The sequence below is a fragment of the Lithobates pipiens genome, unplaced genomic scaffold (genome assembly GCF_037356315.1).
Source record: "Lithobates pipiens isolate NorthernLeopardFrog02 unplaced genomic scaffold, aLitPip1_a1.2 Scaffold_22, whole genome shotgun sequence".
Taxonomy (NCBI): domain Eukaryota; kingdom Metazoa; phylum Chordata; class Amphibia; order Anura; family Ranidae; genus Lithobates; species Lithobates pipiens.
Window position 1 is genome coordinate 333,249,004 of NW_027507784.1, and position 26,807 is coordinate 333,275,810.

Genomic DNA, 26,807 nt, shown 5'->3' on the forward strand with positions numbered 1-26,807 from the left:
AGTTCCAAAAATTCAGAAATTGGGAATTCGAAAATTCAGAATTTCCGAAAAAAGCAAAAAAAAAACAAAAAACTAATGAAACTGAACCAATTTTTTGTCGTTGCTCATGTCTAATAGATACAGTACACTGAGTGCGTGTTGTCACCTTAGGACAGAAAGTTTGTTTATGGCAGGATCACCAGGTGAAATAAAGGGGAAAAAAAAAGCTTAAAAAAAATAAAATAAAACGAATGCAGCCATTTTTCTTGGATTTTAATTATTATTATTATTATTATTATTACAGGATTTATATAGCGCCAACAGTTTATGCAAAGCTTTACAATATAAAAGGGAGACAATACAGTTATACTACAATAAAATACAAGAGGAATAAGAGGGCCCTGCTCAGAAGAGCTTACAATCTAACAGGGTGCGGCAGGTGGATTTAGATACACTTTAGGTGTTTCTGTTCGGGGGATGGGAGCTCTCAGCTGTTGTACCAATCTCCCGGTTTCCTTCACTGTAACACCTGTTCAGTCTGTTAAAAAGGCAGAAAAAAATAAATAAAACAAAAATAAAATTAGAAGAACCAAAAAGGACGAGGTGATGACAGGGCACTTTGTGACGTGACAATTACCGCATGCAGTTTTAATTATCCTGCGATGGGCTGGGACCCGGCGGCGTGCCCTCTCCACCACTGACAGATCGGAAACAGGTGGGCACAATATCCTCGCCCTCATCTGATCTCTCCCTCGGCCTCGGGTTCTCCGATTCATTTCATGACCAATGACAGCCGAGAAAACCTAAATCTGGAGGCCGTATAACCCTTAAAGCACTAAAATTAGATTTTGGGGGTCGGCAGAAGCGGTGACAACAGCTGTGATTTCCGGCACCCCCTTGGGAATGGCTTTGTGGGAAGACAAAGATCAGCCATCTGGAATAACAGAGCGGCCGGTGGACTGAACTCACCCCGAGGGCCCCGGTGACGGGCACTTCCAGAAACAAACTCTTTTTAAAGAATTCTGACCCTCCGGGGGTAATAAAAGGCTTAAAGTAATTATAAACTCACAACTTTTTGTAGTTTAGCGCATTGAGTACAATAAAATAAACATTGCCCGGTAAACTATTTGTAAAAAAAAAAAAAAATCTTACCCCATTATATAATACATTCTACCCCACCCCTTTCAGTGCTCTCTCAGTACTGCTTCCCAGAACTTCCAGTCCTCACAGGAAAGCGATAACAGTGGACAGTACAGTCTGGAGTCAGTCTGTTAGCTTGGAGAAGGGAGGGAGGAGGGGGGCCATCCTAGACTATAGGGCTGTGTGTTTCTATTGATGCACACAGTGTAAGGAGACACAACTCTAGTCCCTGCTTGCAATGGTGTCACCGTCGGACGCTGCAAGAGGAGCCAACCTGCAATGGGAAACCTGGGACAGCGATTATGGCACTAGCTTCAGCCATAGACAAGGATTAAAAGATAAAGAAGCTGCTTACTTAGTGATTGCCACATTCTGAAAGATGCTTAACCCCTTCCCACCCACTTTATCCCGTGTTTGTGCTTAGAGACCACGCCCTCACCAGGAGCCCAAGTTCTCCTAATAATGATTGGGAACCAGAAGGACCGTTTGCAATTATCTGATCTCTGTGCTTGCCTCTGATTGGTTATTACAGTGCCCGGTCACTATATAGCCCGCCCCTGTGGTTTTTCTCCCCGTGAATGGAGAACAAGATACATTGTATACAAACAGGATCCATTATATAATACATTGTATACAAACAGGATCCATTATATAATACATTGTATACAAACAGGATCCATTATATAATACATTGTATACATACAGGATCCATTATATAATACATAATATACATACAAAATATATTATATAATACATTGTATACACACAGGATCCGTTATATAATACATTGTATACAAACAGGATCCATTATATAATACATTGTATACATACAGGATCCATTATATAATACATAATATACATACAAAATATATTATATAATACATTGTATACAAACAGGATCCGTTATATAATACATTGTATACAAACAGGATCCATTATATAATACATTGTATACACACAGGATCCATTATATAATATATTGTATACATACAGGATCCATTATATAATACATTGTATACATACAGGATCCATTATATAATACATTGTATACATACAGGATCCATTATATAATACATTGTATACACACAGGATCCGTTATATAATACATTGTATACATACAGGATCCATTATATAATACATTGTATACACACAGGATCCATTATATAATATATTGTATACATACAGGATCCATTATATAATACATTGTATACATACAGGATCCATTATATAATACATTGTATACACACAGGATCCATTATATAATACATTGTATACATACAGGATCCATTATATAATACATTGTATACACACAGGATCCGTTATATAATACATTGTATACAAACAGGATCCATTATATAATACATTGTATACACACAGGATCCATTATATAATACATTGTATACATACAGGATCCATTATATAATACATTGTATACACACAGGATCCGTTATATAATACATTGTATACACACAGGATCCGTTATATAATACATTGTATACAAACAGGATCCATTATATAATACATTGTATACACACAGGATCCATTATATAATACATTGTATACATACAGGATCCATTATATAATACATTGTATACAAACAGGATCCATTATATAATACATTGTATACAAACAGGATCCATTATATAATACATTGTATACACACAGGATCCATTATATAATACATTGTATACACACAGGATCCATTATATAATACATTGTATACATACAGGATCCATCATATAATACATTGTATACACACAGGATCCGTTATATAATACATTGTATACACACAGGATCCGTTATATAATACATTGTATACAAACAGGATCCATCATATAATACATTGTATACACACAGGATCCATTATATAATACATTGTATACATACAGGATCCATTATATAATACATTGTATACACACAGGATCCATTATATAATACATTGTATACATACAGGATCCGTTATATAATACATTGTATACATACAGGATATATTATATAATACATTGTATACACAGGAGATACTGTATTCTGTAACACAGTGGGGGTTATTTACTAAAGGAAAATCCACTTTGCACTGCAAGTACACTTGGAAGTGCAGTCGCTGTAGATCTGAGGGGGACGTGCAAGGAAAAATAAAAAACAGCATTTTACCTCGCACATGATTGGATGATCAAATCAGCAGAGCTTCCCCTCATTTCAGATCTACCCCTTAGATTTAGAGGAACTGCACTTCCAAGTGCACTTTCAGTGCAAAGTGGATCTTCCTTTTCGTAAATAAACCCCATTGTATACATACAGGATCCATTATATAATACATTGGGAAAATTTCTGAGAGTGAATGTATTTTCCAAATCACTGTGTATCATAAAAAAAAAAAGCCTTTATTTAAAAATAAAATAATCGTTTTCACGTGTTTATTTTTTATTTTTTGAATCCTTTGTAACATTTCTGTGCTGCTGATCTCTTGCAGCCTCTTTGGAGCCCCTTCCTGTCTACATGTCCTTCAGTGATCGCTTCATTTCATTTCTCATTTCTCAGGACAGATTTCATTATGGTGACAATAGCGAGCCATGTCCATGCAATGTGTGTTGAAATTGGAATTTGTGGTCTCCGTAGGAAGCCCGTGTGACGAGGGGGGGGGGGGGGGGGACAACGCAGCAGACAGATAAAGAGGTAGGGAAAGAGCGTTGTCACTTTGTGTAAGCACAGGCAATTGTTGTCTCCACTCAGGGAGAGGGGAGGACAATGCAAGAGCCCGACTGGGAGAGTTCTCACCCGATAACAGGAAGGGCATGCAGGGCCAGGACAGGAGGTGGTCAGGAGGCAGGGGCAGACTGACCATTTGTCCACTCGGGCACTGCCCGAGGGGCCCGGGCCACTAGGGGGCCCCATCAGGGTTGCCAGCCTCAGTAAAACCAGGGACAGTATGTAAAAATCTGTGTTTTTTTTACATCTGTCTTTGAAATGTCCCTCACTGACATCCCTTTGGTCTAAAAATCCTGAGATTATAACTGCCCCGCCTCTCCAGTACCTTCTCAGCCAATAGAAACATGTCTGTGTATACTGTGTGTACATGTATGTGTATACTGTGTGATTGTATACTGTGTGTGTGTGTGTGTTTGTGTATACTGTGTGGCCCCATAATGTCCGATTGCCTGGGGGCCCCATAATCTCCTATTGCCCTGGGGGCCCCATGAGTTGTCAGTCCGCCCCTGGCAGGAGGGGTGGCTGCCCTGGGTACTGTGGTATCATGTGTAGTGGGGGGGAGGGGATTTGTGTTGGGAGGGAGAATTTGGAGGGCGGCAGTGGATATGAATTGTTCTAGGAGGGGAAATATTGGGAGTTGTGCTAGGAGTGGTGATTTGAAAGGATTAGTATTGGGAGGGGGGATAGGGGAAGAAGATTTGTGCTAGGAGAGGGAATTTGGGGAATTCAATAAAAAAAAAAATGACATATATATATATATATATATATATATATATATATATATATATATGTGCAAACGTGTGCAGGATACTGTGCAAAAAAAAACATTAAATAAGCGATAATAATTCTAAAGTGCAATCCGTGCTATAAAGTGAAAAAAAAGGTGACGCGAACCATCAAAAAGACTCCAAACCCATAAGACCAAGTCCCACCAATTCCCCCAATGGCTTCAACCTCTTCTAATAGTTCATCAGAAGAAATAATGTGCAAAACTGAGTGCAGCCAATCATCAAACAGTGCAAATCCACCAATCCGATGTTCTCCATGCAATCCGGGGTGCGCCTCCCCTGTTTCCCCTCCAGCCTCTCACCTCTAATTGCGGCCCCTACAGGCCGAGTGACGCTGTATAATGGTGACCGGTACTCGCCAATCGGCCGATCGATCTCCTACGATCTTATTATGGCTCACAAGGGTTAATACGATCTGGAAGGAGTAGATCTGGAACCCATAGTCCTGCATATGTTTGCACATATATATGTCATATACATATACATATATATATATATATATATATATATATATATATATATATATATATATATATATATATGGCATTTCTGCACTTTTTTATTGGATTGTATCATCTCATAAGGATTTGTGTTGCACTTTATCATATTGTTATTTATTTCAATATTGCAGTATTTACTATTTAATGGTTTTATTATTATAGTTATTAATTTTTAGGTGGTTTGGCTTAAGTAGTGCCACATACCATTTACATTTATTTATTTTATTGTGCTGAGATCACTTTTTATGTTGGCAGCTTCCTGGCGATTTATATATATATTTTATATTGTTAGGCTGTGCGCATTAGTACCTCCTTTTTTGAATATTCACTGTTGTAGAACTGATCCTCCTCCCGGGCCAATCGGGAAGCGGATTTTGACACCGGTCACCCGCTCACGGTCACACACGGCCCCGCCTCCTGAGCCGGTGCCTGCGACAGACAGAACGAGTCCACACCGCCGTTGGACCAGCGTTCTGCCTGTCACAGGCGCCAGGTCAGGAGGCTGGGCCGTGTGTGACCGCGAGCCGGACGGCAAGTCTAATGTAAGCTGTTCCAGCGGGAAAACCCAGCTCTGTGACCCGGCCAGCTCTCCTCTTCCTCCCCTTCTTCTCTCTCTCCCCCCCCCCACACCCCCGGGAGAACGGCTCTCATTCAACCCCGCCTTCTGGCAGTGCACGCCCACCCCCCGCCCCCGTCCCCGCTCCCAGGCAGCCCACGCTTGCCAGCCCTCATTTTCCACTCGTAAATGCGAATAGGCTAGTGGGAAATTTGAGGGCTGTATTATATATATAGTATTATATTATTATTAGTATTAGCACTGATCACTGTATCAATGTCACTGGAGATGTCAGTTGCAGTTAGCCAGCTCTTCAGTGTCAGTCAGTGTCAGATTGTCCACCGCAGTATTACAGTCCTGTTGCAAGTTGCTGATTGCCGCCATTAGTAGTATAAAAAAAAAAAAAATTATTCAGTATATTTACCATAGTTCATAAAAATGCTGTATATTTACCATAGTTCATAAAAATTCAGTGTATTTACCATAGTTCATAGGCGCTATAACTCACAGAAATCAATCAATAAACACTTATTGGTATTTTTTTTTTTATTTTTTTTATGTAGCAGAATACATTTTTGGTCAAAATTTATGAAGAAATTCGATTTTATTTTTTTATTTTTTTATTGGCTATGTTTTATAGCAATAAGTAAAACATTTTGGTTTCCGCGTTTTTGTGTTGTTGTTTATATCGCAAAAAATAGCAGAAACTAAAAAAAAGGGTTGCTTTTTAAAATCTTCAGTCTTTTTTCATTTGTATAAAAAAAAAAAAAAAAACCCAGTGGTGATCAAATACCACCAAAAGAAAGCTCTATTTGTGTGGGGAAAAAAATGACATAAATGTCATTTGTGTACAGTGAGTGCTGCACGGCCGCGCAATTATCAGTTAAAGTAGCGCAGTGCTGAATGGCAAAAAATAGAGTGGTCATGAAAGGGGGGGGGGGGGGGGGGAGTTAAAATTGTCCAGAGCTTAAAGAGGAAGTAAACCCTGATGGGTTTACTTCCTCTTTTTTTCCCTGCAAAGGTAAAGCATAATGGACTACTATGCATCACATAGTAGCTCATTATGTGTCACTTACCTGACACAGGAGCCAGCGAAGTCGCCGCTGTCCCCTGTAGTCCGCCGCATCCATGTTGCTGGTGGCGTCTCGCAGCTCCGACGAATCACAGCGGTGCAGCCGCGATGACGTCACTCCCGCGCATGCGCACGGGAGTCGCGTCTGCAGCTCCGCCGCTGCCGTACGGCGAAGCCGCGATGACGTCACTTCCGCGCATGCGCACGGGAGTCGACAAATTAGGCAAATCCATTCTTGGATTTGCCGCATTTAGTGCGCCTGCGCGCCGCTGTCTACGGCGCATGCGCCGTAGACAGCGGTGCCCATTTTCGGGCAAATATCTCCTAAACCATATAGGTTTAGGAGATATTGCTTGGACCTACAGGTAAGCCTTAATCTAGGCTTACCTATAGGTCCAAGTTGTTTGGAAGGGTTTACTTCCTCTTTAAGTGGTTAACATTACATCTGATACTTTGGTCACTCTCTATATCTTATCTCTTTCTTATCAATAAACTTTATTTTGTTTTATTTTTGGCCTCAGTTTAGAAGGAGGGGCCCCTCCTGACTGTTGGTCCTCAGTGACCTCAGCTCTCCAGCTGCCCTCAAGTTGCATTTAAAAGGACACCTGTCCCCCCTCTGACCCCTCGGCCCTCCTTGAATGCTGTTCAACCTCTGAGAGTTCTCCTCCCTTTTTACCAGGTCATTTTTTACTTTTGCGAGTGAATTTGTCTATTTCGGGATCAGCACTAGGAGGAAAAGTCTCAGGAACTACATGTAGAGGGACAGCGCTGATGAGATGACTACCACCCAGTGCAGCCGGATGTGTTCAATGGATGTGTTCAATGGGTGTGTTCAATAGGTGTGTTCAATGGGTGTGTTCAATGGACGTGTTGAATGGGTGTGTTGAATGGGTGTGTTGAATGGGTGTGTTCAATGGATGTGTTGAATGGGTGTGTTAAATTGATGTGTTGAATGGGTGTGTTGAATGGGTGTGTTCAATATATGTGCTCCATGGGTGTGTTCAATGGATGTGTTCAATGGGTGTGTTCAATGGATATGTTCAATGGATGTGTTCAATGGATGTGTTCAATGGATGTGTTCAATGGATGTGTTCAATGGGTGTGTTCAATGGACATGTTCAATGGGTGTGTTCAATGGATGTGTTCAATGGGTGTGTTCAATGGATGTGTTCAATGGATGTGTTCAATGGATGTGTTCAATGGATGTGTTCAATGGGTGTGCTAAATTGATGTGTTGAATGGGTGTGTTCAATGGATGTGTTCAATGGGTGTGTTCAATGGATGTGTCAATGGGTGTGTTCAATGGATGTGTTCAATGGGTGTGTTCAATGGGTGTGTTCAATGGGTGTGTTCAATGGATATGTTCAATGGATGTGTTCAATGGGTGTGTTCAATGGGTGTGTTCAATGGGTGTCTTCAATGGGTGTGTTCAATGGATGTCTTCAATGGATTTGTTCAATGGGTATGTCCAATGAACGTGTTCAATGGATGTGTTCAATGAACGTGTTCAATGGGTGTGTTCAATGGATGTGTTCAATGGATGTGTTCAATGGGTGTGTTCAATGGATGTGTCCAATGCCGATTCTACCCAAGATGGAAAAACTAGTGAGAGGCGAATGTGCGGAAATTCAATTTGACCCAAATTTTTCAAACTCGAAAAAAAGTTTACGAACTCGATTTATGAATTCAAATTGTATTGAAGTCAATGGATGACCACTTGGATCTTAAAGGACTGCTGTAAAAAAAATGTTGCCACCCAGATAGCACAGGGAACCTTTACTAATACTAAAAAAAAAAAGATCGCAGTGGGGTGGAAAGGCCGATGATATGACTTGAACTAAAATAGGAAAAATACATAAACCCCTTTCTGCCCAGCCCTGGTGAACCATTAACCGCTTCAGCCCCGGAAGATTTTACTCCCTTCCTGACCCAAGCACTTTTTGCGATACGGCACTGCGTCGCTTTAACTGACAATTGCGCGGTCATGCGACGTTGCACCCAAACAAAATTTATGTCTTTTTTTCCCCACAAATAGAGCTTTCTTTTGGTGGTATTTGATCGCCTCTGCGGTTTTTATTTTTTGCACTATAAACAAAAAAAGTGACAGTTTTGAAAAAAAAAAAACAACAATATTTTTAACTTTTTGATATAATAAATATCCCCCAAAAATATATAAAAAAAAAAATTTTCCCCTCAGTTTAGGCCGATACGTATTCTTCTACATATTTTTGGTAAAAAATAAATAAAAATGCAATAAGCTTATATTGATTGGTTTGGGCAAAAGTTATAGCGTCTACAAAATAGGGGATATTTTTATGGCATTTTCAGTATTCATTTTTTTTTTATTAGTAATGGCGGCGATCTGCGATTTTTATAGGGACTGCGACATTATGGCGGACACTTTTGACACTATTTTGGGACCGTTGTCATTTATACAGCGATCAGTGTTATAAAAATGCACTGATTGCTGTGTAAATGACACTGACAGTGAAGGAGTTAACCACTAGGGGGCGATCAAGGGGTTAGGTGTGTCCTAGGGAGTGATTCTAACTGTGGGGGGGTGGGCTTCAAGTCACATGACAGCGATCACTGCTCCCGATGACCGGGAGCAGTGATCTCTGTCATGCCACAAGGCAGAACGGGGAAATGCCTTGTTTACATAGACACTTCCCCGTTCCGTGGCTCCGTGACACGATCGGCGGGAGATGATGTCCGCTGGTCCCGCGGGCACGGCCATGCTGCTAGCCCCACCAATTAGCCCCACCAATTAAAAGGGACATACAGGTACACCCATTTGCCCACTGCTGCCATGGAGCTGACGTATATCGGCGTGCAGCGGTCGGCAAGTGGTTAAATGAGTACTTGTACCTGTGGCAGGCAGGTGATTTGTGATTGGCTGCCACAGGGGTCACATGATCGGGAGCACGAACTGCCAACTCACTATTATGAAAGCGTTACTAAACCATACCTCCCAATTTTTTGAGATGGGAATGAGGGACACCTATTGGCAACAGTATGTAGGTATAGGACACGCCTCCTGCCACTCCCACTTAAAGGAAAATTATACAAAAAAAAAAAAAAAGAAGATGAGTCAACCCTTCAAGTGCGTTTTTAAAAATTTTTTTATCACTACTGTTCTCTAATGCCGTGTACAAACGACTGGACTTTTCGAGGGACTAGGTCCGACAATCTTTCCGACGGACTTTCGGCGGAGTTCCGACGGACTTTCCGAATGAATGGACTTGGCCACACACAATCACACCAAAGTCCGACAGATTCGAACGTGATGACGTACGACTGGACTAGAATAAGGAAGTTCATAGCCAGTAGCCAATAGCTGCCCTAGCGTCGGTTTTTGTCCGTCGGACTAGCATACACACGAGCGGATTTCTCGGTCCGGCGGAGTTCGGGTGGAAAAATTTAAAACATGTTCTATTTCTAAAGTCCGCCGGATTTTTGGCAAGCAAAGGTCCGATGGACCCCACACATGATCGAATTGTCCAACAGACTCGCTCCGTCGGGACCTTCGCCGTCAAAAAGTCCGGTCGTGTGTACGCGCCATTAGTCCTCATGCACACAGGGCGTTAGAAAAAAACAAGCTGCCAAGTCTCTACCACTGCCAGGAAAAAGCAGCTGTAAAAACGCGATTTTGATAGCTTTTTGCATTGGCGTTAATGTGCGTTTAGCCATGCTAGTGTAACAATGACACTTGTTGGGCAAAGTGTCTGCTATGTAAAAATTTTGTTTTTTGCCTCAGAACAGTAAAGGGGTTCATCCGGGTTAAAGAGGAAGTAAAGGGGAAAAAAAAACAAAAAAACACACCCTGCAGGGCAAAGGCATAATGAGCTAGTATGCATAGCATACTAGCTCATTATGAATAACTTACCTGAGAACGAAGCCCCTGAAGCAGTCCTCCGTCTACCTCTTCACCGCTGCCATGGATCCCGGAGCGACTTCCGGGTCTCCCAGCTCCAGCGCTGTGATTCGCCGGAGCCGCAATGACGTCACTCCCGCGCATGTGCACGGGAGCCGACACTCGCGGCATATCGCCGCGATCTGCGGCCTGCCCAGTGCGCCTGCGCGCCGCTGTCTACGGCGCATGCACCGTAGATAGCGGTGGCTGTCTTCGGGTAAATATCTCCTAATCCGTATAGGTTTAGGAGATATTTCTTGGACCTACAGGTAAGCCTTAATCTAGGCTTACCTGTAGGTCAAAGTGGTTTGTAAGGCTTTACAACCACTTTAATTATGTAGGTTTAACTTTGACATCAGTTTGGCTGGGCTGTGTTAGGCCGCGTCCACACGGGCGGATTGTCTGCCCAACTTAGTCCGCTGAACCGTGTTTCAGCGGACAGTCCGCTCGTGTGTGGGCTTCAGCGGACTTTTTCAGCGGACAGTCTGACGGACTAAGTCTTTCGGAATTTCCGTAATTTTGTCCGTTCAAACTTGGTTTCAGCGGACAGTCCGCTCGTGTGTAGGCAAGTTGGACGGACTAAGTATGGCGCATGCTCAGAAAGGATTTACACGGCAAAGGTTGCATTGCAGTGTATTGGACGTCGTATTTCTAGTCCCGTCGTACGTGCTGTACACGTCATCGCGCAAGCTTTCAGCGGACTGTCTGTTCATCGTGTGTGGTCAAGTCCGTTCATTCAAAAGTTGGACGGACTGTCTGTCGGATTGTCTGACGAACTTAGTTGGGCAGATAATCCGCCCGTGTGTACGCGGCCTTAGAGTTCTGCCTGGTCATGTGTACAGTGAGGTGCACATGACAGGTCCAGAACCAGGCCTGGTTGGATGCTGAGGAGCCTGGGGAAGGGTACTTAAGATGTGGAAGTCACGTGTTTGGTGTTCGTTCGTGAGGCGATAGCTGCCTATTTCTGATTCTGGACCGTGGTAGCCCCGCGAGGGGCCCCGGTCACGGGAGCGTACGTCGCTCCGCAACATGCTTCGGTTGGCTAACCCCAATAGACCCACCTGGCCTGGGGTAAGGATCCATCTGTTCCAGAGTCTCGGAACCGGCTGGTCCGAGGCGCAGTAACTGAGGGAGGATTCAAGGCATCCGGCTGTGCTCTCGGCTTGGAGGGGCACCACAGCTCGTGTAAGCGATCGGGGGAGGACTCTTCAGAGGAGGGCCAACAAGCTGGCATCCCAAGAAGTGCCTGGTTGCTGGATTGTGAAGGACACTATGAATCCACGCTTTTCCAGTACTGCCAAGCAGGGCCGGGACAAGGGGTGGGCAGGAGGGACGGCTGCCCCTGGCGCAATGGTTTATTGCAGGGGTAGGGGGCAACCTGATCCTAACTCTAAGGGAAAGGGGGGCGCAGTTTGGCATCTTTGCCCTGGGGACTGGATGATCTTGTCCTGGCACTGCTGCCAAGGAGATAGAGAACGTTCCAGGTACTGAGGAAAAAGGTTCCTGTTCACTTTCTGTTACAACTTATTCAAGGTCAGAGATTTTACAAGTTCTGGATCAAAGTGCTGACTGCCATAATCTCTGGCTAGAGATTTGTGCAGCTTTGAAGTGCCCAGCTGCGAGTGGCTACTCTCTGGGCTGTATTAGAGACTTTCTGGTGATTAGCAGTTCAAGGTGCCTGAGTTTCCTCACCCTTGCCCTCTGGTCCCATACGAGACTGTGTTTGTTGGATGTTACCCCTGCAAATTAAAATCCTTTCTAAAGGACTTTTATGGTGTCAGCGTCCAAAGTTGTTGGGTACTAACCCTGGGAACCCCTAGACGTGGAAAAACAAGCCAAGCGGAGGTAACCGGTAAGCCCAAAAGTCAAGGCCGCCCCAACAAGGGTTATGGCCGCTACACTAGCTTTTAGCAGCATTTCTCTGCCTCTATTCAAAACCATTGATTTGAATAGAAGTCCATCCAAGTTGGATCATCTCAGGATCTTGAAGGGAAACCCCACTCCAAAATGAAAAAAAGAAAAAAAAACAGCGTGCCCCCCCCCACCCCCTAAGACCATACCTTCGGTCTGGTGTAGATTTTGAGGGGAACCCCCACACCAAAAAAAACAGCATTGGGCCCCCCCAAAATTCATACCAGACCCTTATCTGATCATGCACCCTGGAAGGTCAGGAAAAAGGGGGAGATAAGCAAGACCCTCCCCCCTCCTGGATCATACCAGGCCACATGCCCTAAAATTGGGGTGGGCTGGGTGTTTGGGCATAGGGGGGGCTCTGCGCCCTCCACCCCAAAGCACCTTGTCCTCATCTTGATGAGGACAAGGGCCTCTTCCCCAAAACCCTGGGCGGTAGTTGTGGGGGTCTACGGGCAGGGGGCTTATCAAAATCTGGAAGCCAATATTCCGGCCCTCTACCCTATGTGAATGAGTAAGGGTATATTTTACTTCTACTCATTCTCACAAAAAGGTATCAAAAATAAATAAAAACAGTACACAGGTTTTTGGCATCCTAGTCCTTTAGTCCTTTATTAAAGCAGCTCCAATGAGTCTTCTCCCTCCGGTTTCCTCCCCTCTACGGTGATGTCTTCTTCTAATGGTTCTTCTCCCTCCTCCGCTGATCTCCTTTTGCTCCTCCGCTGATGTCTTCTCCCTCCGGTTCTTCTCCCTTCTCTGCTAATGTCTTCTCCCTCCTCCGCTGATGTCTTCTCCCTTCGGTTCTTCTCTCTCCTCCGCTGATGTCTTCTCCCTCCTCCGCTGATGTCTTTTACCTCCGTTTCCTCTCCCTCCTCCGCTGAGGTCTTCTCCCACCGGTTCTTCTCCCTCTTCCGCTAGTGTCTTCTCTCTCCGGTTCTTCTCCCTCCTCCACTAATGTCTTCTCCCTCCGGTTCTTCTCCCTCCTCCGCTAATGTCTTCCCCCTCTGGTTCTTCTCCCTCCTCCACTGATATCCTCTCCCTCCTCCGCTGATGTCTTCTCCCTCCGGTTCTTCTCCCTCCTCCTCTGATGTCTTCTCCCTCTGGTTCTTCTCCCTCCTCCGCTGATCTCCTCTCCCTCCTCTGCTGATGTCTTCTCCTTCCGGTTCTTTCCTCTCCTCCACTGATGTCTTCTCCCTCCGGTTCTTCTCCCTCCTCTGCTGATGTCTTCTCCTTCCGGTTCTTTCCCCTCCTCCGCTGATGTCTTCTCCCTCCGGTTCTTCTCCCTCCTCCGCTGATGTCTTCTCCCTCCTCCGCTGATGCCTTCTACCTCCGTTTCCTCTCCCTCCTCCGCTGATGTCTTCTCCCGCTGTTTCTTCTCCCTCTTCCGCTAGTGTCTTCTCTCTCCGGTTCTTCTCCCTCCTCCACTAATGTCTTCTCCCTCCAGTTCTTCTCCCTCCTCCGCTAATGTCTTCACCCTCTGGTTCTTCTCCCTCCTCCACTGATATCCTCTCCCTCCTCCTCTGATGTCTCCTCCCTCCCGATTCTTCTCCCTCCTCTGCTGATCTCCTCTCCCTCCTCTGCTGATGTCTTCTCCTTCCGGTTCTTTCCCCTCCTCTGCTGATGTCTTCTCCCTCTCGTTCTTCTCCTTCCTCCGCTGATGTCTTCTCCCTCCGGTTCTTCTTCCTCCGCTGTCTTCTTCCGCTGTCTACTTCCTCTGGTTTTTCTGCTGTCTCCAGTTCTTCTTCCTCCCGATGTCTTCTCCCAATCCTAGCTCCCGCTGTGGTTTTAGGTCTAGTTTGTACCATTACTTATATAGCCTTGGGGCATAGCCATCCGGTGACATCATCCGGAGACCCCGCCCCGGGGCATGATGCCGCAGAGCTGTTGAGGGCATGTGGCTTGGTATGATTCGGGAGGTGGCTCTCGCCCCCCCCCCCCCCCCTTTTCCTCACCTTCCAGACTGCATGCTCGGATAAGGCTCTGTTTTTTTTGGTGTGGGGGATCCCCTTAAAATCCATACTAGACCACAGGCTCTGGTATGGTCTGGGGGGGATCCCATGCTGTTTTTTTTTTTTTTGAAAAAGGTTCCCCTTCAAGATCCTCGTCATGATCCGACTTGGATGCGACTCCTTTTCAAATCAATGGGCTCTCATAGGGAACCATTGATTTTGACATGTAAAAAAAAAAAAAATAGTTTGATGCGGCTTAACGCTATATCCAGCATTAAGCTGGGAAACACTTTTTGAAAGGTAAAAAGTGAATTTCATATACAACTATATAGATCAGACCAAAATGAGGAGGAAAGAGGGACAGAGGGACTTTGTTCCAAATCAGGGACAGTTTGCAGCTATGCTAAACCCACAACAGTAAAATCAGTCTGCTGTGTATGCAGTAAAGCATGCTTGTTATACACACTGCGGAACCTAAGGGGTTAATCCTGTGCATTGTTTAAAAAGGCTGTTTGGTCCTGTTATCTCTGATCCTTCCCTTCTTCCACAGTCCCCAATCCATCTCCTGATAAAACAGAGCCTTGGGTCACTCTGCACATGCTTAGTTTGGTATGTATTGCTAGAGAGTTTTTTTCAATGGAAGGGTGCATGTGATCACCACAGGGCCAATCAGCACTGTCCAGACAGAGGATCAGGGGTCATGCAGCCTCATAGGACAGTGGGAGGAGAATGAAATCTCCTCCTACAAGTTTTAACTAGACATTGATAGAAGTCACAAGACCGCTATATACTGCTGATGAGAAAAGGTATTTAGCAGTTTATATTTACTAAAATAATCGCATTTCCATGTTCTGTGTACTGTGGGGGATCAGATATAGTGAATGCAGGGTCCAGGGTTTAGTAACACTTTAAAAGAGATTGGCAGTTGCCTATGACAGCTCAGTCCCTGTGCTGGGAGAGCTCATTGAGCACGCTCTTGGCATGGAAATCTTGACTGTCCATGGATACATGGATGAAGCTCACCCTCTTTCCCATTGCATATATGTGTTATCCACTGCAGAGACCACTTTTATCTGAAAGCTGACCGCCCGCTGAAGAAGAGGATACCGAGGTTATTGCAGCTAGCTGCTGCCATGACAACGATATTCCTCTTCAAACAGCTGACGTATAACGATGGCGGCTGTCGTTATATGGGCAACACTACTAAACTATTAACATAGGAATACTTGCCTAATAATTCCTGCTTCTGGTCTGGATCAGCTCCTCCATGGCATTTCATGTGGTCCTACATGAAATGCTACCACTAGACAAACTAAGCAGCTGCTGCCTAGGGCGCCCGGCCACTTGTGTTTCTACTCTCTTCTCTCTGCAGCAAACAACTAAGTATCACCATCAGCAGGTAGCCACCGCTCCGTTCGCACATAGTGTCAGAGGCACATCGGCGGTGGATAACTGTGCCTGTGTTCCGACTTTCGAATGAATGGAAGCAAGCAAACGTTCATTGATAGGCACTTGTAGGCTGCATTGATGGGCACTGGTAGGCTGCATTTGATGGGCGCTGGTAGGCTGCATTTGATGGACGCTGGTAGGCTGCATTTGATAGGAACTGGTGAGGCTGCATTTGATGGATGCTGGTGAGGTTGCATTGATGGGCGCTGGTGAGGCTGCATTGATGGGCGCTGGGGAGGTTGCATTGATGGACGCTGGTAGGTTGCATTGATGGGCCCTGGTGAGACTGCATTGATGGGCATTCGTAGGCTGCATTTGATAGGCACTGGTGAGGCTGCATTTTATGGGCGCTGGTGAGGCTGCATTTTATGGGGGCGCTGGTGAGGCTGCATTTTATGGGCACTTTATTAAAAAGGTGGGATATACATGGGCAGGTTAAAGGAGCTGGACTCAGGGGTGGAGCTGCCGGGGGGGGGGGGGGGTGAGGTTATGCCTAGGGTGTCAAAAATCCTTGCACCAGCCCTGGTCCTACATCCCCTCTTTCTACTTCCTCCCTCTGAGGTTTACTACCCAGCAACCCAGAGACAGGAAATACATAATTAACTCTGTGATATTAGGCTGCAAAATTATTTACAAAGACAGACAGTATAGGGCAGCAGATCCCTTAATTGTATATACAGGGCCTTGAAAAAGTATTCACACCCCTTGAAATTTTCCATATTTGGTCATGTTACAACCAAAAAAGTAAATTTATTTTATTGGGATTTTATGTGAAAGACCAACACAAAATGGCACATAATTGTGAAGTGGAAGGAAAATGATACATGGTTTTAACACTTTTTTACAAATAAATATGCAAAGTGCATTTGTATTCAGCCCCCCTTTACTCTGATACCCCTAACTAAAGTCTAGTGGAACCAATTGCCTTCAGAAGTCACCTAATTTAGTAAATAGAGTCCACCTGTGTGTAATTTAATCTCAGTATAAATACAGCTGTTCTGTGAAGCCATCAGAGGTTTGCTAGAGAACCTTAGTGAACAAACAGCATCATGAAGGCCAAAGAGCCCACCAGACAGGTCAGAGATAAAGTTGTGGAGAAGTATAAAGCAGGGTTAGGTTATAAAAAAATATCCCAAGCTTTGAACATCTCACGGAGCTCTGTTCAATCCATTATCCGAAAATGGAAAGAGTATGGACAACCGCAAACCTACCGAGACATGGCCGTCCACCTAAACTGACCGGCTGGGCAAGGAGAGCATTCATCAGAGAAGCAGCCAAGAGGCCCATGGTAACTCTGGAGGAGCTGCAGAGATCCACAGCTCAGGGGGGAGAATCTGTCCACAGGACAACTATTAGTCATCCACAAATCTGCCCTTTATGGAAGAGTGACAAGAAGAAAGACATTGGTGAAAGAAAGTCATAAAAAGTCCAATTTGCAGTTTGCGAGAAGCCATGTGGGGGACACAGCAAATATGTGGAAGAAGGTGCTCTGGTCAGATGAGACCAAAATTGAACATTTGGCCTGAAAGCAAAACACAATGTGCGATGGAAAACTAACACTGCACATCACCCTGAACACACCATCCCCACTGTGAAGCATGGTGGTGGCCGCATCATGTTGTGCAGATGTTTTTCTCCAGCAGGGACAGGGAAGCTGGTCAGAGTTGATGGGAAGATGGATGGGGCCAAATACAGAGCAATCTAAAGCCGCGTACACACGGGCGGACTGTCTGCCCAACTTAGTCTGCCGAAACACATTTCAGCGGACAGTCCGCTCGTGTGTGGGCTTCAGCGGACTTTTTCAGCGTGCAGTCTGGCGGACTAAGTATTTCGGAAAGTTGGAAATACTGTCCGTCGGACTCGCATTTCAGCGGACAGTCCGCCCGTGTGTGTGCCAGTCCGCCGTACTTTTGAAATGAGCGGACTTTTCCCGCCCGGAGAAAAGTCCGCTCATTTCGAGCGGGTATCCAGGTAGGCGGGGCCCGCGAAGGAGACGTCGCTGGCCCCGCCGCCTGGTATGGACTTAAAGGGGAACCCCAACGCTGAAAAAAATCGGCGTGGGGGTCCCCCCCAAGTCCACAACAGACCCTTGTCCGAGCACGCTACCCGGCCGGCCAGGAAAGGGGATCGAGTGAGCGCCTCCCCTCCTGAGCCGTACCAGGCCGCGTGCCCTCAACATGGGGGGTGCCTTGGGGAAGGGGGGGCCGCGCGGCCCCCCCACCCCAAAGCACCTTGTCCCCATGTTGATGAGGACAAGGGCCTCTTCCCGACAACCCTGGCCGTTGGTTGTCGGGGTCTGCGGGCGGGGGGCTTATCGGAATCCGGGAGCCCCCTTTAATAAGGGGGCCCCCAGATACCGGCCCCCCACCCTATGTGAATGAGTATGGGGTACAATGTACCCCTACCCATTCACCTGTAAAATAAAAGTACCAAAAAAAACACAACACAGGGTTAAAATATTTTATTGCACAGCTCCGGGGGTCTTCCGTCTTCGGGGGTCTTCTCGCCGGACTCCTCCGCTATCTTCTTGTAGCTCTTTTACTAGCGGAGGAGTCCGGCTTTCTTCCTCGCCGCCGGCCTCTTCTCCCGACTTCGGGGGTCTTGTCCCCCTCTTCGGTTCTTCTGCCGGGCCACCGCGCCTTCTTATAGCTCTTTTACAGGCGGTGGCCCGGTCTTCTGTCGCCGCCGTCGCTGCCGCCTTCCGTTCTTCTTCTTCTTCTTCTTCTCCAGGAGATGTTGCCTCGACGATCTCTCCGGCCGGAATGCCAGGGCCGCACTGCGCGGCCACTTATATAGGGACAATGGGGCGGATTCCGATAAGCCCCCCGCCCGCAGACCCCGACAACCAACGGCCAGGGTTGTCGGGAAGAGGCCCTTGTCCTCATCAACATGGGGACAAGGTGCTTTGGGGTGGGGGGGCCGCGCGGCACCCCCCCATGTTGAGGGCACGCGGCCTGGTACGGCTCAGGAGGGGGGGCGCTCGCTCGCCCCCCTTTCCTGGCCGGCCGGGTAGCGTGCTCGGACAAGGGTCTGTTGTGGACTTGGGGGGACCCCCACGCCGATTTTTTTCGGCGTTGGGGTTCCCCTTTAAGTCCATACCAGGCGGCGGGGCCAGCGACGTCTCCTTCTCAGGCCCCGCCTATCTGGAGACGCGCTCGAAATGAGCGGACTTTCCTCCGCGTGTGTGGGCGAGTCCGTTCATTTCAAAAGTAGGGCGGATAGTATGGCGGACTTAGTACGCCGTATTAGTCCGCTCAAAAAGTGCCGTGTGTGGGCAAGTCCGTTCATTCGAAAGTATGACGGACTGTCCGTCGGATTGTCTGACGGACTGTCCGTCGGATTGTCTGACGGACTAAGTTGGCCAGATAGTCCGCCCCGTGTGTACGCGGCTTTAGAAGAAAACCTGTTAGAGTCTTCAAAAGACTTGAGACCGGTGCGGAGGTTCACCTTCCAGCAGGACAACGACCCGAAACATACAGCCAGAGCTACAATGGAATGGTTTAGATCACAGCATATTCATGTGTTAGAATGGCCCAGTCACAGTCCAGACCTAAATCCAATTAAGAATCTGTGGCAAGACCTGAAAATTGCTGTTCACAGACGCTCTCCATCCAATCTGACAGAGCTTGAGATATTTTGCAGAGAAGAATGGGCAAAAATGTCCCTCTCTAGATGTGCAAAGCTGGTAGAGACATCCCCAAAAAGACTTGCAGCTGTAATTGCAGAGAAAGGTTGTTCTACAAAGTATTGACTCCGGGGGGCGCCATACAAATGCCCCCCACACTTTTCACATATTTATTTGTAAACAAATGTTGAAACTCATTTATCATTTTCCTTCCACTTCACAATTATGTGCCACTTTGTGTTGGTCTATCACATGAAATCCCAATAAAATACATTTACGAATTTGGTTGTAACATCACAAAATGGAACATTTCAAGGGGTATGGATACTTTTCCAAGGCACTGTTTGTAGTGTTTTCATTGTTTTGCAGTGTTTGAGAGTTCTACCCATTCTCATTTTCACTTTGAGGTGTGTTTGATATCTCAGGGAGGGACTGATTGGGTCATTGGTGGTGGTGGGGGGGGGGTTGTATTTAAGATGTCCATGTTTTAGACCATGTTCCATGTTACACCCACACATAGAGTTGCGTACAGCATAAGCGAAATTTAAACTGCCACACTTCCTGCTCCCTTACCTAAATCCTGGGGTAGATCTTCTTCTTGTGATCTTCCATCGCAGCTGTGCGGCAGAGCCAGGGTTCATCGGTGGTTGACCCATTCCCAGTCTGAAATGTAATGAAAATTCAAATGTTACTTATCAATGGAAAACCTAAGCCTGGAAAAATGCGCACAACTGTCTTGTTTACATCAAGTTCACATCAAAAGCCCCCCCTTCATATCAACGGTCCCTCCATCACATCAAAGGTCCCACCATCATACCAGAGGTCTCTCCGCCCTGTTAATGCTCTCTTTCCCATCAGAGGTCTCTCCATACGTTAGATCAGCCTTTCTCAACCTTTTCAACACAGAGGAACCCTTGAAATAGTTCTTCGGTCTCGGGGGAACCCCTGCTAAAAATCTGAAATCTACAACTCATGATACATCAGTGTGATGGTCGGTGGGAAGAATGGTCCTTACACTTGTGGTCATTGGGAAGAATCACCTCCTTACAGCTAAAAAGATCAATGGTGTCGGTGGGAACTTATCTCAGAGGCAGAAATTGGCCAATGCTGAAGGAACCCCTAGCAACCTCTGGAGGAACCCTGGTTGAGAATCACTGCGTTAGAGGCTCCCATCACATCAGATTTACCCCCCCCCCCCATTATTGAGTCTTCTCATCACATCAAAATCTCCCCACCACAAAACCCCCAATCACATAGTCCTCTCATAACAGAGCAGTAAGGAGAGTAGGGGTACCTAGTAAAGGAAGGGAGCAGTAAGTAGGGTAGTGCCTTCTTCACGTCAAAGCCCTACCTATTGGCTGCAAAAAAAAAAAAAATTTAACAATTTTACAAATACCTTTGCTTACAGACAGGCACAATACCCCAAATCAATAGTTATCCCCATTGTACAGCAGATATCAGACCACAAGGCATCAGGCACAATGGTTCCCATCTTGTCATTGGATAATGGTGGTTTTTGTACACCGATGAGATCCAATCATTATCATTTGCTGCCCTGAACTGGGAGCATCCAAGAATTCTCAGGTCCTTCACAGGAAGACCCATGCTTCTCTGACAATGTTCTCATGCACCACTTGATTCCCTTTTTCCACGTATTCACCCAAAATGTTCATAAGAGCTTGGCGGTGGTGCTGAACCTTCTCAGCTCCGTCCGAAATAAACAAAAAACGGTTTGGGTTAAAAAATCTGAGCAATGCAGAAAAAAGTCTAAAGAGTCATCATTGGTGGAGGTGGTGATGGTGGGGGGAGGGATGTACTGCACTGTACGGTAAGGCCCTGCTATTTTGTACCAGCTCTATTCTTGCTCTGTGCAGCCTTCTGTATCCACCAGTAATCCCCGGAATTCTCGGAATGTGAGTATTATTTTCGGAATGGGGCTCAAATTAAAAAAAGATGACAGGGACAAGATGAGTTTCTCCAAATCGTAAAGTGACCAGAGACGTCACATACGTACCACATGCCTGTGTACACATTCCTACACATTATTGTATATTTAAGATAACAGTTTCATTTTCAGAACAAGATTTCAAGACAAAAAAAAACACAGAGCATTTTCACCCCTGCCCTCCTTACTGACCCCTTTGCACACCTACCCTGCTTCTTCCCTTTACTACCCCCCCCCCCCCCCAATTTACTAGGCAGCTCTTCCCTCCTTACCGTTCCACTTTACTATGCACTCCTAACCTCCTTACTGATCTCTTTACTACGCACCCCGACTCCACTTACTACTCCTTTCTTTACAAGGCACCCCTACCTTCTTTACTGCCCCAAATGCATGGTTTAGAGGCTAATGAAGGTGGGCTGACCTGGAGCATTGTGTGTCTATTATCTGCTTACTAGGTGCCCCTATTCTCCTTATTACCCCCCTTTGTTACGTACCTCTACCCTCCTTACTGACCCACTTACTAAGCACGCCTACTCTACTTACTGCTCCTGCCCTTTACAAGGTACCCCTAATCTCTGCCTCCTTCAACTTTACTAGGCACCCACTCTGTCCATAGTCCCATCATATACTAGGCACCCCTGTCTTCCTTTTTGCCTCCCTCTTATACTAGGCAGTGGCACCCCTACCTTCCTTATCGCCCCCCTTTACTATGTACCCCTACCCTACTTACTGCTCCCTTTCTTTAGACGTTACCCCATCCTTCTTACTGCAACCCTACTTTACTAGGTACCCCTTCTGTCCTTACTTCTGCCCCTTAATATGCACCCCTGTCTTCTTTACTGCCTCCCTCCTATACTAGACGTCCCTACCCTACCTTACCCTTACTGCCCACCCCCCCCCCCCCCACCATTACTAAGCACCTATACCCCGCTTAATGATCCTTTTACTGGGTGACACTACCCTACTTACTGCTCCCTTCCTTTACTAGGTACCCCTACTCCCCTTACTGCCCCTTAACTACTATCCTACTATCCTTACCCACCCTTTACAAGGCACCCCTACCTTGCTTACTGCCCTCTAATAGGCACTCCTGCTGTCTTTACCTCCCTCTTTACTAGACACCTTCCTTACTGCCCCTTATTTTGCAGGGTACTCCTATCTATCTCATTGACCCCCCCCCCCCCACCCTTACTAGCCACCCCTCAAATGTACAAAAAGGTTTACTGCACTACAATTAGCAGGACATTTAACAAAGTTTATTGATGTAAATCCATAGTAAAAAAAGTCACAGCTCGAACAGGCAGGGAACAAGATGTTAAACGCAACATGCTCTTAATGGTTATAATTAAGCACATATGAAACGCGTTATTACCATCTTGTTCTCTGCCTGTTTGAGCTGTGATTTTTTTTTATTATAAACATTGTTGAATTTCCTGCTAATTGGAGTTTGGTCAACCTTTTTGTGGTTTTGGGGAAGTATTTGACGGCTGCGAACCGGATCTGCACCCGATTGAGTGGTTTTAGGTGGGCCAACATGGAGAATTGTGTGTCTGTTATCTCATTATCGCATTACAAGGAACCCCTACCCTCATTATGCACCCCCCTTAACTAGGCACCCCTACCCTCCTTACTGGCCAAAATAGCACAAAAAAAAAAAAAACTGCAGAGGTGATCGAATACCACCAAAAGAAAGCTCTATTTGTGGGAAAAAAAGGTCGTCAATTTTGTTTGGGTGTGGCACCGCCCGCCTGCTCAGTTGTCAGTTAAAGCGACGCAGTGCCGTATCACAAAAAAATGGTCTGGTCATTGAGCAGCCAAATCTTCCGGGGCTGAAGTGGTTAAAGTGGAAGTAAACACATCGATTTAAACAGTTAAAAAAAAAAAAAGGCATGCCAGGAATGCCAACTTCACATTGGCTGTGCTCTCAGCCAAACTATCAAACCATCCAATGGCTGGTGTCATAACGAATCACATGTGCAGCACCATAGCAGTTGAAGATTAAACAGAGGCAAAGATGGCAGCTTCCTTGGTTGAAAACGATAGGGGAGTTTACTTCCACTTTAAAGGTAATTATTCTCACCTGTGATCTGTTTGCTTATAATTAGTGTGTGTGTATAAAAGGTCAATGAGTTTCTGGACTCCTGACAGACCCTTGCATCTTTCATCCAGTGCTGCACTGATGTTTCTGAATTCTGAGTCATGGGGAAAGCAAAAGAATTATCAAAGGATCTGCGGGAAAAGGTAACAGAACTGTATAAAACAGGAAAGGGATATAAAAATATATCCAAGGAATTGAGAATGCCAATCAGCAGTGTTCAATCTCTAATAAAGAAGTGGAAAATGAGGGGTTCTGTTGAAACCAAACCACGGTCAGGTAGACCAACTAAAATTTCAGCCACAACTACCAGGACAATTGTTTGGGATGCAAAGAAAAACCCACAAATAACTTCAGGTGTAATACAGGACTCTCTGAAAACATGTGATGTGGCTATTTCAAGATGCACGATAAGGAGGCACTTGAAGAAAGATGGGCTGCATGGTCCAGTCGCCAGAAGAAAGCCATTACTACGCAAATGCCACAAAGTATCCTGCTTACAATACCCCAAACAACACAGAGACAAGCCTCAAACCTTCTGGCACAAAGTCATTTGCAGTGATGAGACCAAAATTGAGCTTTTTGGCCACAACCATAAACACTACACTTGGAGAGGAGACAACAAGGCCTATGATGAAAGGTCCACCATTCCTACTGTGAAACACGGAGGTGGATCGCTGATGTTTTGGGGATGTGTGAGCTACAAAGGCACAGGAAATTTGGTAAAGATTGATGGCAAGATGAATGCAGTATGTTATCAAAAAATACAGAGATACATTTGCATTCATCAGCCAGGAAGCTGCGCATGGGACGTACTTGGACATTCCAACATGACAATGATCCAAAACACAAGACTAAGCTGACCTGTCATTGGCTACAGCAGAATGAAGTGAAGGTTCTGGAGTGGTCATCTCAGTCTCCTGACCTCAATATCATTGAGCCCCTCTGGGGAGATCTCAAACGTGCCGTTCATGGAAGACAGACCAAGAATTTACAGGAACTGGAGGCTTTGTGCCAACAAGAGGAACGGGCAGCTTTACCATCTGAGAAGATAAAGAGCCTCATCCACAAATACCACGAAAGACTTCAAGCTGTCATTGATGTTAAAGGGGGCAATATACGGTATTAAAGCGGAGTTCCACCCAAAAGTGGAACTTAGGCTCATCTGATTCCTCCCTTCATCTGATTCCTCCCACAATTGGCACCTTTCAGGGGGGAGGGGGGGGGTGCAGATACCTGTCCAATACAGGTATCTGCACCCACTTCCGGGAATAGACTCCCTCGGTAGTCACGCCCCTTCCCGCACCGCCCCGCTGTCTCCTGGGAAACACACAGGTGCCAGGAGATAGCTAGGACCACTTACAACGCGCATCGCGACTCGCGAATACTTAGTAGGGAACCGGGAAGTGAAGCCGCAACGCTTTACTTCCTGATTCCCTCACTGAGAATGGCGCCGGCAGCAGACGAGAGCCGAGCGATTGCTCAGCTTTGGCTGCCGACATCGCTGGACCCTGGGACAGGTAAGCGTTCGATAATTAAAAGTCAGCAGCTGCAGTATTTGTAGCTGCTGGCTTTTAATAATTTTTTCTAGGTCTAGGACATACAATAAATAGCAGCTAGACACAAAATCAGTTTACTGAATCAGATCAGGCAGCTAATGTGATTGGTTGCCAGAGGTTACAGTGTATCATTACCACTCACTGACTGGTTGCTAGAGGTTACAGCACATATTACGGCTCACTGATTAGTTGTTAGAGGTTACAGCACATTATTTCTGCTTGTTAATTGGTTGCTAGAGATTACTTTGGATATGACCTCAGGGGGGCATGATATACATATCAATGCTGCTGGCCGCTGCTATTTACATATGATTGCCGGTAATTTACATGTAAACACAGGGTCGGAAGGTGAGTCATCTGTACACAACAATAGGGCAGAGCTGGGCTGCATTAGTAGCAGCACTTCACACTGAGATATCGGGACACAGCACAGGACTAAAACCTCAAGGGACGAGGGAATTTAAAACAGGATAGTTGGCAAGTATGAGGCAGCTGCTTTGGGCCCCACAACAATGACAGGGCCCAGGGCAGATGCCCCTTTTGCCCTGCCTTAAAAACAGCCCTGGCCGTGGGGCCACATATTTGCCAAGGGGTTAAGGCGGAGCTCTAGTCTGGGCAAAAAGAAATGGAAAGTTAGCAGCTACAAATATTGTAGCTGTTGACTTTTTAATATGAGGGCGGCACTTATCAGTCCAGGGATCCCACAATGCCGCCACCCCACCCCCCAGACAATTCTTCAATCGGCTTTGGGTGCAGGCATCTTCACTAAGGGGAAACGTCAGACTTCACAGCCGGCTTCCTACTGCGCATGCGTGAGTCACGCTGCCATTTTGATTGGTCCCACCGTCTTCTGGGACCAGCGTGGGTCCCAGAAGACAGTGGGAAGGAAGTCTCTGCAAAATAGTGTGTAAACCCCTCCACTTTCGGACCACCGCACGCGGATATATACGCTCTAAGTTTGAAGAGGAATATGGTTGTTTTGGCAGCAGTTAGCTGCCATAACACCGGCATCCTCTTCTTCGACCGGCGGTCCAGTTTCTGATAATAGTGGTCGTTGCGGCGGATTCGCCACAAGATCACTTTTATCGGCGGAGCCCCCCCCCCCTCCCGCCACGCTCCAGTGCCCTCCGCCGCTTACCGGAGCCATCGGCAGTGGTGGAGGCGATCGGATCCTCTTCCTTGCTGGGTATGGAGACGAGTGAGGAGAAGATGGCCCCCACCTGTCTCCATACCATTGCAGGGCGGAAGCGACGTCAAAAAGTCACGTCCGCCCATAGTGCTTAAAGGGCCATTTTTTTTTACATTTTTTTAAATGACAACATTTTTTATTTTAGTTTTTTCTTGAATTTTTGTGTAAATATGAGATGTGAGGTCTTTTTGACCCCACATCTCATATTTAAGAGGTCCTGTCATGCTTTTTTTCTATTACAAGGGATGTTTACATTTATAGGAATAAAAGTGACACCATTTTTGTTTTTAAAAGAACAGTGTGAAATAAAAAACAAAAGGTAAAATAAATAAGAAATTTTTTTTTTTTTTTAAATGCGCCCCGTCTCGACGAGCTGGCGTGCAGAAGCGAGCGCATACGTGAGTAGCATCCCGCATATGAAAACGGTGTTT

General features: G+C 45.9%; 1 long non-coding RNA gene across 1 annotated transcript in view; it reads right to left on the reverse strand.

Annotated features, from left to right (window-relative positions):
- Positions 1-286: 286 nt before the first annotated feature.
- The window catches only part of LOC143925562 (uncharacterized), a 33,971-nt gene continuing 7,450 nt past the window's right edge, over positions 287-26,807 (reverse strand). The window contains exons 2-3 of the long non-coding RNA XR_013262036.1: positions 20,162-20,251; positions 287-517 (exon numbers count right to left, since the gene is read on the reverse strand). This is a non-coding gene — a long non-coding RNA (uncharacterized LOC143925562). The remainder of the gene's footprint in view (positions 518-20,161; positions 20,252-26,807) is intronic.